Source organism: Dipodomys ordii, unplaced genomic scaffold (assembly GCF_000151885.1).
Source record: "Dipodomys ordii isolate 6190 unplaced genomic scaffold, Dord_2.0 Scaffold76, whole genome shotgun sequence".
NCBI lineage: Eukaryota > Metazoa > Chordata > Mammalia > Rodentia > Heteromyidae > Dipodomys > Dipodomys ordii.
Genome location: NW_012267292.1, coordinates 10,166,425 through 10,180,000, shown reverse-complemented (window position 1 = coordinate 10,180,000; position 13,576 = coordinate 10,166,425).

Genomic DNA, 13,576 nt, shown 5'->3' with positions numbered 1-13,576 from the left:
GCCATGAGAATGGCAGTGTATTCCAAACTAGCGGGTGGTAAAATGAAGTGATGGACTATAAAGTTCTTCTCAAGATATACCTCATTTAAAATAGTCAAAACCAGGCAAAATAGTTTTGGCTAGGAATGATGGTATGTAGCTGTAGTCCAAGCACTTGGGAAGCTGAGGCAGGAGGATCTTGATTCATGGCTAGCTTGGGCTGTGAAGTGAGATGCTGCCACAAACTAAAACAAAGCAAAGCATTCCTTTTGTTGCTGTTTTGTCTTCTTGCAGAGGACAGAGTAAGTTGAATCTAGCATCCTGGTGACTTGGTTCATCAGCTACCTGGGCTGTAATATGGTGAGTGCTGCCCTCAGGAGCATTTTGCTTATATAGGGCCATTGCTTCTGGTGCTAGAGCTTTTCGTGTGTGTGTGTGTGTGTGTGTGTGTGTGTGTGTGTGTGCGTGCACGTGTGTGTGTGTTTTATCATTTAGGTGCTTCACCTTCACTGTGAACCATCACTCCTGGCTGTTCTAGGCATCTTATTCTAACTTTATTCTATGCTATTCATATCTTCTAGGGGAGAGGAGGCATATCGAGTGTGTTACTCTTTAGAGCTACCTATAAACCAATTGCAGACAGGCTCTGAGGGCACAGGCCTCTCCAGGAAGAGGGTGGTTCTCTGTTATTGTTGCAGAAGCTCTTTCACCCACATCTGTACTACCATACTCCAGAGCCAGGGTGGGTCATGCCTGCCTTCCCTCAGGAAACTGATGATGCTGGTATGTGTAGTCACTACTGCTGATCAGCCTTCAACATGTTAGCTGAATGTTTCGCCTGGTTTCGAAATGGTCTGTGAACATGGTAAACCTTGTCATGTTTCCTGACTACAGAACGGCATGTTGACATTGCTATTGAAACAGGTAATGATCCCAAGGGTGATGAAAACAAAGGAGAAAAATAATGGGCTGATGAGAAACTGGGCACATGGGGTGAATTATTTGCCAGTAGGATTGATTTTGGAGGCCCAAGGGCAAATTTTTATGATACACAGTGTCATGTGTGTGTAGTGGGCAAAAATTGAGAAGTGCCTGTATTACATGTATGAAATGCTACCTGAGCAAGACTATTCACTGAAGTTTTGTTTGTAATAGAAAATCCTCCAGACAACTTAATTGTCAAAAGAGACTGGGCAAATAATGATGATGATAGATTGATGATGGAAAGCTATAGACACCTGAAAAAATAAGACCACTCTTTATCTATTGATATTATATTCTTGCTAATTTATATTAAAACCAAGATACAGAAGAGCACTTATTGTATAGCAATATTTGTATAACAAGATTTTTGAGCATATAACTATTTATCCTTTTATATATATGTTACTTAGATATGTATGTTATTATATATGTATATTTTACATGTATTTTCTTAAGAAATACATAACAAAATCAGATTCATAGCAAAAGGCTTCCTCTTACCTCTCAGTGTCTATACTGGCATGTGTGATCCTTATTCATAATGCAGAGGAATAATCATGAGTTCCAGACCCAACTGAGGGAAAGAAAGGAGGGGATTAGGTATAGGTAGAAAGTGATAGATGTAACATGTGGCAGACATCACATGGCCATCATGGCAATTTTTGTTCCCATAGTGCTTCAGGCTCTGCCTAAAATGGTACATCTGGTTCCCATAAGGCCCTGGGCTCCAGCTAAAAATCTTGTCAGTAGTGAGGTAATGCCTAGTACAGGATTGGACATAACCCATCAAATCCACTCCTGTACTTGTGCGGTACCAGGCATGACCAACCAGATTTTTACTTCCATGCTGGTGCTGTGACAGTGACCAATGAAAGATCCAAGTACACTGTTGGGCCCTCATGACCAATTGTGTAGGGGGAGAATTAGTAAAGTATAAGGGCCTGGAGGACTTCATTGGTTGCCCCGCTCTAGGACCCCTCTCCATGGAGAGTATGTGTTCTTTCACTTTCAATAAACTTGCTGCTTTATTTCACTACTTTTTTTTTGTTGTTGTTGTTGGTTGTGGGTCTTGAACTCTGGGCCTGGGCGCTATCCTTCAGCTCTTCAGCTAGCACTCTACCACTTGAGCCACAGTGCCGCTTCCAGCTTTTTCTGTTTATATGGTGCTGAGGAATCAAACGCAGGGCCTTATGCCTGCGAAGCAAGCACTAGCCACTTTCCCAGCCCCCTGCTTCTTCATTCTTTACCTGATGGAGGAACAAGCCCAAACCCCTAAAAGGCATCACAACCAGCACTGAGTTTCTATCGTTTACCATCTGAGTGACCTTAGGGAAGTTGCTAACCTCTTAGTTCTCCTATGTGCCTTTTCATTGTGTATAAAGATGAATAGCTTTTCTTTTCCATGTGATTGCTATGCTCTGCATTGAGGGGCTGGGCTACTACATGCCTACATAGCTTATGCAACCTTGATCTGTTCAGAGTTCAGTCTTCACCTTCTCATTATTTTGTGGTCAACAGTCTTTCCAGCTTAGGCTTCCAGCTAATATTTGGGAGCTCTTTTAAGTAAGCATTGGAAAAATAATACAACCTAACATACTCTGCTAATAGAAAACAGCAGGACGAAAGAGAGGAGTCTTTTTCATTTTTAATTGCCAGTCTACTTTTATTGAAATCCCAATTGAGATTAAGGCTATCTATGAAAAACACAGAGAAGAAACCTGAATTGGCAGCATGAAGCTTCTGTAGAATAGTTTCTTCAGTAGGCTTTCTGCTCTTTGAGGATTTGGTGGATACGTCTCTCAACCGCAATCACACAGCTGCAGATTTTCAAACAGAAGATACAGAGCATATGAACAGTGGCACTACATAGTCCCAATCTATTTTATTTATTTATTTATTTTTTATTATATTATTTTATTACTTTTTTTGTGAACACACTGCCAATCTATTTTAAAGTTGAGACATTAACATTTTGGTTCTGAGATTTCTTTCTTGTGTACTGGGCTTAAATATGTATGGGCAAATACTTAAGGAGTGTCTCCAGTGTTAGTGGAATTAGATCCTTTATCCCAAATTCAAAGTGCTCTGGGATAGAGTTGCAATGTGTTCTCTGATGTTGTCTTTTCATTGAATAAGGTGAGTGTATACTACCTGCAGTAGCATCCTGGTGCTTTAATCAGAGACCTGGCAAAACCAGGGAAGGGAGGGAAGTGGGGGAAATGGAGGACAATTGGTTCCATGGAGGACTGTGAAGCCAGGAATGGATGCAGTCATGGATTCAGGGATTCCGTTCAATCTGTATCACAGATTGATCAGCAGAGATAACAATAGAGAACCTCAAGTTAAACACTCTTGTTTCCCACAGCTATTAGCAGAAGAATGTCTGAATGCCAGGGAGCTGGGCAGGACCGGATGACCACTCAGTTCAGACCCTTCCCTATAAGAATTGGGAGGTAAAGTAACTTGGCCCAAAGTCCAGCATAGTTTGTTGCAGCATTGGCTTAGTATCCACTATGCTTAACTGATTGCTCTAAGAAACACGATTTTTGCCTGAGACCCTTTCTTTTCTTATTTATTTGAGTCCAAGTGTCTGAGTACTTGAAGATGGACGCTGAGAGGCCTACAATTCCCACATGGAAGTATGAATCCACAAAGTGATGATTTGGATGTTGGGCTTCTGGGAAGTAATTCAGTTTAGATGGGGTACATGGATGAGTAGTGGATGTTAATGACTGACTTTATGTCTTTGTAAGAAAAGCAGGATGAGCTGGGCACCAGTGGCTCACGCCTGTAATCCTAGCTACTCAGGAGGCTGAGATCTGAGGATTGCAGTTCAAAGCCAGACCAGGCAGGAAAGTCTGTGAGACTCTTATCTCCAATAAACTACCAGAAAATCAGAAGTGGCATTGTGGCTCCAGTGGTAGAGCATTTACTTTGAACTGAAGAGCTGAGGGACAGCGTCTAGGCTGAGTTGAAGCCCCACTACTGACAAAAGAAAGAAAGAAAGAGAAAGAAAAGAAAAGCAGGAGAGTCCAGAGCCCACGCTTCCCCCCTCTCCCCGCCCCTGAAGGGACACACTCAGAAGGCACTAGCTACAAACCAGGAAGTAAAGTTCATTGGGATTTCAAATCTGCAGGCACTTTGGGTTTTGATTTTTCAGTCTCCAGAACTGTGAGAAATAAATTCCTATAGTCTAAGCTGTCCAGTCTCTACTATTTTTTTAATGTCAGCCAAACTCAGACTGTGGTCAGTCAACTAGAGATGTGTTTAGGAATGAATAAATGTGCTAGTTTTTAAAGGTAAAAAATACTATAGTTACCTTAAACCCAATTTTTGGAAAAGAATATATTTAATAAAATATTGAAACCAACCAATTGTTCATATATTGATTTTTTAAAAAAAATGTGAACATGTATGTGGCAAGCTTCGAATGAGCAATACCCGACTGTAGCCTTTGATGCCTAGTGGAAGAGAATTTCTGAGAAGAAGAGCTCATACCTGTTTTCTTCATCATTTCCTTTACAATGTAAAGCAGTATAGCAACACACTTTATTATTAAGATTAGTATTAGTATTTTGTGCCAACAAGCTTTCCCTTGGCTTGCTTTTTTGTTTTTGTTTTTGGTCAATTGTAGGGCTTGAACTCTGGGCTTGGTTGCTGTTGGTATGCTCTTCGGCTCAAGGCTAGTGCTCTACCACTTGAGGCACAGTGCCACTTCTGGTTTTCTGGTGGTTAATTGGAGATAAGAGCCTCATGGGGACTTTCCTGCCCTTGCTGGCTTTGAACCGTGATCCTTAGATCTCAGCCTCCTGAGTAGCTAGGATTACAGGCGTGAGCCACTGGAGCCTGGATCTCCCTTGGCTTTTTTACTCAAGGCTGGTGCTTTATCACTCAAGCCACACCTCCACTTCCTGCTTTTTGCTGGCTAATGGGATATAAGAGTTTCACAGACACTTCTGCCTGGCTGACTTCATGCTATAATCCTCAGATCTCAGCCTCCTGAGTAGGTATGATTACAAGTATGAGCCACCAGTACCTGGGCAGTTATTATTTTTGAATGAATACATCAATGGGGAGAAAGGGTCATAACATGGATTCAAAGAGAAAGTCATTTTCAGCAGGTTTTAATCACGCAAGTGAATGTTTTTTTGGAGTTATATAGAGAAGTGTGGCACAAGACCTACGTGGGAATTTTTACCTGACAGTAGGCCTTTTACTTAACATAATTTCATTCAAGCCTTGGAAACTAGTGGCCATGCAATAATTCACCTTTTCAGCTTTATTTTTTTCATAGTTGGAGACTGAACCCAGGGCCTTGCACTTGCTAGGCAAGTGTTCTACCACTGAGTTATATCTCCAGCCCTTGTTTTTTTTTTTTTTTTTAAGACAGGATAGCTATTTATCCCAGATACCTTGACTCAACATCCTCTACCTCTTGAAAGCTGGGACTGTAAGTGTGCATTCCCATGTCTGGCAAAGTCCTGGGATCCTTGAAGTAGAACTGGAAAGTTTTCTCTCAAAAATCAAAAAGAAACCACCTATACTTTGATCAGGGAGAAGAGATTGGATCTTTTTAAAAGTTTATTTCCATTTCTTGTATTCCTTTACATTTATTGCTTCACTCAAGACAATCCCAAAAAAGTTTTTATGGTCCCCATTTTAGTGATGTGAAATCTGAGACTCAGTAAGACTGAAGAAATTGTCCTAAGGTGTACAGCTATTAAGGGCTTGGAGCCTTGATTTAAGTGTGTGGAGCAGAGGCCAGTAGCTTTAAAGCTCCCACTCTTTCCACTCTGTGCCCTTATTTGTAAGCGTGATCTTTAAGTAGTCAGTAAATTCTTACAGTCTGACTCTCTGTCATGTTTTCAAACTTAAAATCTAGACTTTAATGGTCTCAGTAGAATTTACAGGAAATGTCATTTACAATTTCTTCTTAACTCACTGAAAATCTATTTGAGATGATGCTTCATTTAACATGCTCGTCAGTGGTAGCAGATCTCATTTTACCAAGTACAGAGAAATTTGGGAAGAGGAAGGTAGTAGGAGAGGGGAGGGAGGGAGGGCAGGATGAAGAGTTGGAAGGAAGGAGAGAGGGAAAGAGGGAAAGATAAAGGGGGAAGCAAAGAGGAAGAGAGGGAGAAAGAGATGCAGGGGAGAAAGAGGATGAGAGTACTTGTCAAGGAGTAACTGGAAAGAAAATGAGATTTCTAGGAAGGGTACCACTGCTTCTAGATGGGAAAAAAAGTAGAAACTGAAAGCCAGAAACAGTAACAATGGTCACAAAAGTCCAAAGAGAGTTGGATATTGTACTGAACTGAATTGAGGTTGCCTATAAGGATGCTTTCAGCTTTTTCTTGGGGGTTTCTGAGCATCAGGCCAGACCAGATAGGAGAAGCTGGGCAGGACCATGGATTTCTAAAGTGGCAGGAGAAATTGAGTATTTTCTTGTTTTCCCCTCTGCCAGAGTCCCACACAGTCATTTCAGTGTAGCTGAGAGAATAAATCGCCTCAGTACAAAAATGGCTTTAAATGATCTTTATTTGTGGAATTTTATTTTGTAAGAGTGCATTCACCTATGTTACACTCGAGAAATCATCATTAATGGCAGGTTTCAGACTCTGAGGTGATCCTTGAGTTCGCACCCCAATCATAGCTTATGAACCTTGTTAGCCTACTGTTTTGGGTCAAGGTGGCCCTCCCTCTGCCTTGCTTTGTGGTATTGTGCTGAGGTTTGCTCACATTGTCACTTTCTGGTAGTGTTTCCAGTGTGACAGGTGAGAAAGTGAACTAGGCAGATACAGAAAATGAGAAGAGAATTCAAGTGATTGTCTCTGAGGAGCAGTCATGACCCTCCCGGAAGGGTGAGAGGCCAGCTTGTGTGGTCACAGGCAGAGTGGCCGCACACAGGTGGCCTGGGAATGCTGGTTTATGAGTAAACCCGACAGCTCAGGCTCATTCTCCAGGGCTCTTCTTGCAGAGGAGGATATATTTCACCTTTGGTATAGAAATACATGACAACTTGCTTCTGTAACTGCTACCTGAGGGGGGGATAGGGGCCGCCCTGTCTAGAGGGCCTCCTTCTGGTGTCAGGAGCACTCTGCACTGTGCTTTGTCTCCTTCCCTAGCTATGTGTTCACACGGGAACTGGCTCAGGACACCCTATCACTTTAATAGGCGTGGTATGGGCAGTAGTGTTTCAGGACTTCATCACGTCTCCGAGCTCCGTCTGGTGCCCTCTAGTGGCACATCTTTGTGTCTACAACCTTTTTCCTCTCAGCTGGCTTCCTGGAATGTCACTGATCCCCACTTACTTGAACTTGGATCTGACTAATGCCCAAGGTGAAGTCTGCTTTAACTGGCAAGTCTTTATCATCAGAAAGAATATTAGAAAAACCCTGGAAGACAGGCTATCCGGCTGCACTTTTAGTTTCAGATAATCTTATCTGCACCCAGCCCCTGGCATCTGCTGCTTCCTAGAAACATAAATTGGTCTATTTACTGACTTTTATTTATTTATTTATTTTTATTCTTCAATAAAATCTTTTTTCCCTCTGTGATAAGCAGCTCTGGGGGACAGGGCATTGAAGACCACATTTCCCACTCTTTGATGTAGCAGTTAGAGAAGATAGGAATGATGTGGACTGGTCACATTGATGGTTGTTTTTTTTTTCCTATTCAACTTTTAATAAGTCTAGGAGAATTTAAGGAACCCACACAGATTTTGAAAAGGAGCACACAGAAATAGATTAGAAGTCAGAGAGGAGTAAGCCAGGCCCAAAGAAACATAGGTCCTGTGGTTTCCTTTAGTATATGTCTGAGTCAAGCAGAAAAGGTCAGATAAATTGATGTTAGGGGAATGAACCCCACGGTAAGTATTCAAATGTTTTTTTTTGTTTTTTTTTCCCTTTCATGCAATTGTTTCTAACATATTTATAAGATGATTTCTATGTTGCTTTGTATGTCCCTCCCCCATGGTATAACCCATGCTTTCACTGTATTTGATGTTGGTATAATTTGTGGAGAGGAAGGGAAAAAACAAATCGTTTAAATAGGGCTACAGGTGGACCCATTGCAACAATGAGATGTATAAGTTGTTATGTCGAAAAATGAACTTTACAACTTTGGTGGTGGTGGTGGGGGGGGGAGGATCGGGTTGGGGGAGGATGGGAAGAGGGGAAGAGGGGAAGGGAAAACAAAAGAGGAGGCAACAAAGCTTGATAGGAAATGTACTCATTGGGGGTTGGGAAGGTGGCTCAGTGGTAGAGCGCTTGCCTTGCATGCCTGAGTCCCTGGGTTCGATTCCTCAGCACCACATAAGCAAAAAGAAAAAAGATGGAAGTGGTGCTGTGGCTCAAGTGGTAGAGTGCTAGCCTTGAGGTGAAGAACTGAGGAACAGCGCCCAGCCCAGAGTTCAGGCCCCACGACTGGAACCCCCCCCCCAAAAAAAATCCTAAAAACAAAAAAAAGAAATGTACTCATTATCTTGCCCATGTACTTGTAACTCCTCTGTACGATATTCTCACAATAAAAAAAAAAAAGAATATAACAGAAGAAAAAAAGAAGTCAGAGAGGAGTTGAAAATGTCATAGTTAGCTTCCTGCTGGGGGGTGTCTACACCTGAGATGGCTGCTTGCAGCCTCGTGTAAGGAGAGGAAGCAGAGCTTCACCAGCCTCTCCCTGAGAAATGAGCAAGGGTCTGGCAGTGCTGCGTCTAGCCAACCTTGGGCAGACATTCAACAAAGGAAGAGTGTTTTTGTGTCTGCTGTCCTGGCTCACTGGCACCTGGCACCACACTGAGGTCTGGGCACACACTCCAGCTCTGCGGGCAGGGCTTGTCTCACCTGGGGCTGGGCAGTGGTGCGGTGGATTAACAGCTTCAGCCCTGTGCAGGAGGGAACTCTCAGTGAAGTTCCTTGTCTACATTTGCCTGCAGGGCAGAGCTCCTGCTGGCTGCCCTCGAAGCACACCTAGAGCTTGTTTGGAGAGACACTGAATGCCTTGCTTCTTTGATATTTTCCAAGTCCAGTTTACAGTCAGGTGTCTCCCAGTGTTATTTTTCCCCTCCTTCCCTCCCTCCCTCCCTCCCTCCCTCCCTCCCTTCCTCCCTTCCTTCCTCGTTTTCTTCTTTCAGAAAAGAGTGCTGAGATTGGCATGTGTGACCTGCTCCTCCAAGCTGCACATACTTCTGATCTCTGGCTGCTGACCCCTTCTTCTCTTTTGTTCTACCTTGGCTTCCCCAACCATCTTCTAATTTGAATTTTTCTATTGTCTTTTCTCCTGTATAGCACTGTTTCATTCACTAGAAATAAATAAATAATAATGCACAATTTCCAGGCTATAAATAATACATGCTCAGACTAAGACCCTTTTTTTTTTGAAACTTAAAGAAGTGGTAAGAAGAATGTGTGAAAATTCCATCATCCAGAAATAACCTTCTCCTTTTCTAATCTCTTTACCAAACAGATTAGATGTAGACCTCCCTCCCTCCCTCCTTTCCTTTTTCTTTCTTTCTTTCTTTCTTTCTTTCCTTCCTTCCTTTTTTCTTTCTTTCTTTCTTTCTTGTCTCTCTTTCTTTCTTTTCTTTTTGTTGATTATGGGGCTTGAACTCAGGGCCTGGGCACTGCCCCTGAGCTCTTTTGCTCAAGACTAGCACTCTACCTTTTTGAGCCACAGCTTAGCAGCCATACTCACTCCAATGCTCTGGTTTTCTGGTAAATTGGAAATGAGTCTCATAGACTTTCCTGCCCAGGCTGGCTTAGAACCACAATCCTTGGATCTCAGCTTCATGAATAGCTAGGATTATAGGTGTGAGCCACTGGCGTCTGGCTTAGATACAGACATTTCACACAATAAATAAGGCATGAGGAGGGGGGCTTTATAACCAAGGTTGTGGGTGTAGTGGACAGAGTGTAGACTCAGGCTGCTGTGGATTTGAAACCCAGCATAACCATGTCTTGGCTATGACGTGGGCTAGTGATTTACCCTCTTTGGACTTCAGTGCATGAAGCAGGAGCAATAACATGTCTCTTGGTAAAATCAGGCAGTCTCTCACAGGGAGATGTTCACCCAATGTGAACTGCAATGATAACGAAAAATCAGGAAAGTGCCTTTGGCCTGTGAGTGGGGCACAAGCAATAGGAACACTTGGGGCTGGGGAAAGCTGGGAGAGTGAGGAAGGAGCCAGCTGGACAGAGCAATGCCCAGAGCACATCTAGATTCCACCCAGGAAGATCACTGCAAACACTTGGAGCCCAGTGTTACTGCATCTGTCAGAACCTCCCTCCCCACCTTCCCTTGAGGAGCAGGGAGTCCCTTCTCTATCTCGGCTCCTGTAGAACCACGTGGCTTTGTGAATGCGCTTACCACATGATACACCCATTTGAAGTTGGTCTGTGGAGCCCTCTCTTGCCTGTGAGTTTCTCCAGGGTGGGGAGAAGAGTACATTCAGCTTTGTGTCCTCAGAGACACCTGCCTCGTGAGTGATGGATGTGTCCACGGGTGGCACACGTTATCCTCGGTGCACACGAAGCTCTGCTGACCCAGGTTGCTTGCAGGCCTTGGGAAGGCAGAGGGAAGATGTAGGTTTCTGATTTGCAGGGTGTGTATGTGTGTGTGTGTGTGTGTGTGTGTGTGTGTGGTGTGTGTGTGTGTGTGTGTGTGTGTGTGTGTGAGTTTGTGGGGACTGAGGCGTATGGCTCAGTCGCCATACTCACCCCCATGCCCATGGCACTAGACCGCATCCCCAGCACTGCTCAGATCTAGGAAAACAAGCTGGAGTCTCTTATCGAAGTGTCAGCCATCTGTTTCTGGTCTGTGTTCACTAGAAGCTCCCGTTCATTGTGTCTTGGGAGCTGCTGTTGGCGACCAGGACTTTACCTCATGTGGGCTGGGCAGGTTTCCTCTTGCTCCACAAGAGACACAGCTGGTATCTCCAGGGGCAGCCAGCATCCGAGCTGAAGAGTACATCAGAGTTGGACAGCAGCAGAGTGCTGAGCTCCACACTGGCAGTGTAGATCAGAGGGGTTCAACCACTCTGCCTGCCAGTCTCAGAGCTTAGGGACCCTGCTCAGCACTTCATCTCTCTGTGGGGGGAAGGAGGCTATGGAAATCATGTGATCTAGAAGGTTCAGTCAGCACAGGAGGCAGGCCTATGCCAGTCATAGGCTCAGTGCCTGATTTCCATGGTGATGAGCAGGTGATGGGACTTGATCTTTGTTGGGGAAGGAAGGGCCTCTGGCTACCTCACCCTTTGCTACCAGAGCCGCCTCATGCTTGGACTTCTCTGCACAACCATGTCAGGCCCTATGTCTTTCTATGGCCATCTCTTGAGACTGTGTCAATGTGTAGCCAAAGCTGGCCTTGGACGTGTGAACTTCATGCCTCCAAGCCTGGAGTGCTGGACTTACAGGCCTGCGTTGCCTTACCCAACAGCTCCTTGGCTTTGAGGGAATGTTTCTCATTCAGATTTTTCTTCTACATCTGATTTAGATGAAATCTGTTTGTTGTGTCATCTGCCTCTCTCCCTCTTTCCTTCTTTTTTCCCTCCTTTCAAAACCATTTGGCTGTTTTCTATTTATTCAGCAGCCTTTTACTGTTTACTCACTTGTGAGTGGGTACAACAGATATACAGAAGTTAACATGGCCACTATTCATGACCTCAGTATCTAGGGGAGTAAACGGAAGTGGATAGACACATAACAAGAAGAGCAGGATAAGTGTGTGTGTGTGTGTGTGTGTGTGTGTGTGTTGATACTGGAGCTTGAACTCAGGGCTTCATGCTCTGGCTTGGCTTTTTTGATCAAGGCTGGTGTTCTACCTCTTGAGCTACACCTGCACTTCCAGCTCTTTGTTGGTTAATTTCAAAGAAGAATCTCACAGACTTTTTCTTTAATTGCTTGGGCTGGCTTTGAATCTTGATTCTTAAATCTTAACCTCCTACATAGCTAGAATTATATGCCCAGATGAGGGGCTGATAAAGAATGTATAACATGGCTGGAGTGAAGAAGAGATGACTGGTATTCTTCTTTCTGAAGAAGGAGATGCTTACTTACAGGACAGGATGGAATTACTATGTGGAGAATCTCAAGGCTCGGGATAGGGGTGGAAAGCAGAGAAGAGAAGAGTACATGAAAGGAATGGAAATTAAAGCACAAATGCACTACTGGAGTCTTTTCCACAGATGGAGTCTTCTGATTGCACCTGACTTCCTCTCAGCACCCTCTGCCTGGCGCTGCCAGTTCCCAGGGGGCAATGTTATGTAAGACCTGATCCTCAGGCTCCAGTGGAATTTGCCCTCAGCAAAACCTTCAGCCATGGATATTCTTTCCCTATGTAGTTTCTATTGAACTCCTAAGAGAGCAAGTTTGGTTGTCTTGGTGAAAGGTGGGCTAGGGACAGACAAATCCACTTCAAAATGAGTAGACTCCCCTTTCTTACCTGCCGCTCCTCCCTTGGCTTGAACTTTTAGGAAGTAGCTGTGGAAATCCAAAATGGCAGCCTTCCACTTCCCAGAAGCAGAGGGGGCTCTAGGCAGAGTGTGGGTTGGGTCTCCCAGCTCTGAGAAGAGGATCCCATTGAAGAGCAGGACTATGTGCTATGCATGAGAGGACTGGAGTATTGCTAACTCAAATCACTGCTTCTGCGTGGTGCCTGATGGTCTTTGTGAGGCTCTCTTGGGATGTCTGACAACCTGGTGGCTTCTAACACGTTACACTTTTCCTCTGTGCTTGTGAGATGGGTCTGCTGTCTAGAATTTGCCTTTCCTAGAATGTGAGTGAAATAGTAGATGCTGTGTGCCATTAACTATTCTTTAAAAGGCTAAATTGTACTCCTTTCCTTGTTTCCATTTCCTGGGAGCTAACAGCTCTCTTCGTTTCCAAGCTATCAGTATCCTGGGTAAGGATAGAGAACAGAATGTAGTTATGGTGTTCTATGATCTAGGGGTTCAGGTGCGTGCGTGCGCGCGCGCACACACACACACACACACACACACACACTTGTGTGTGCATGCATGAGTGTATCCAGATGGCCAAGAAAATGTCTGGAAGGCTAGACATAAAGTTGATAATAATTGTTACTTCTGTAGGGGCAGAATGAGCCCCAGAAATGTTACTTCCAGAAGAGATGTTCACCTAGTGTTTGTTTTTATAAGGAGAATACATAATTTTTTTTTTTTTTGGCGGTTGTGGTGCTTGAACTCTGGGCCTGGGCGCTGTCCCTCAGCTCTTCAGCTCAAGGCTAGCGCTCTACCACTTGAGCCACAGCACCACTTCCAGTTTTCTGAGTGGTTTATTGGAGATAAGAGTCTCTGGGACTTTCTTGCCCGGGCTGGCTTTGAATCATGATCCTCAGATCTCAGCCTCCTGAGTAGCTAGGATTACAGGCCTGAGCCACTGGCGCCTGGCGAAAAATGCCTTGCCAATGCAACTAAACATATAATTAAAATTAGTTTGAGATTACAGATGTGAAAAGGAACAGAAGGCTGAGGCTTCTGGGCTGGAGCTAAGCCCAAGACCCAGGGTGGGAGTGGCGGAGCCCAGGTGCAGACAGGCTGGGGAAGGGGACATGGATTGGGTAGCATTGAATAACTCTTGTTGTCCTTGGCATTGTAACT